Raw genomic sequence first — 614 nt, 5'->3', positions numbered from 1 at the left:
CAACCCGAGGAAGCATTCCACCATTTTCCAGAACTCCCATAGTCTCAGACTTGGAGATGCTGACTCTGATCAGAGCTGGTACTAGGCAAAGGGCTCCAGTGCATGCTGAAGGTCTTGCTCTGATTAAAAACCAATAGAATCACATGATCTGTAAGAAGCAGGGATGCTATCCTGAGGTTTCCAAAATGGATTCTCTCCATATGTCAGCTATGCTATCAAATCCTGTCCATGAATATGAAGCTTATGCATAATTTCAATAAAGATCTGTAATCACTCATCTGCCTGCTTTTCTTGGATGTTAGGCTGCTTTTCTGTTCTAACACTGACCTCTCCTTATTTAAATCACAAACAGGAGATGAGCGACAAGCATGGAGGAGTCCAGCATCCACTCAAAACATGCTTGACTTTGTGTGAAGGATGTGGAAACAGCTCTCTCTTTGGTTATACAGGGTGGGCCATTTATATGGATACGCCGTAATAACATGGGAATGGTTGGTGATATTAAAGTCCTGTTTGTGGCACATTAGTATATGTGGGGGGCAAACTCCTCAAGATGGGTGGTGACCATGGTGGCCATTTAGAAGTCGGCCATCTTGGATACAACTTTTGTTTTT

Source organism: Pundamilia nyererei, unplaced genomic scaffold (assembly GCF_000239375.1).
Source record: "Pundamilia nyererei isolate P.nyererei 1_Seehausen unplaced genomic scaffold, PunNye1.0 scaffold01723, whole genome shotgun sequence".
In the NCBI taxonomy this organism is placed as follows: Eukaryota; Metazoa; Chordata; class Actinopteri; order Cichliformes; family Cichlidae; genus Pundamilia; species Pundamilia nyererei.
Note: the sequence above shows the minus strand (reverse complement) of the source record.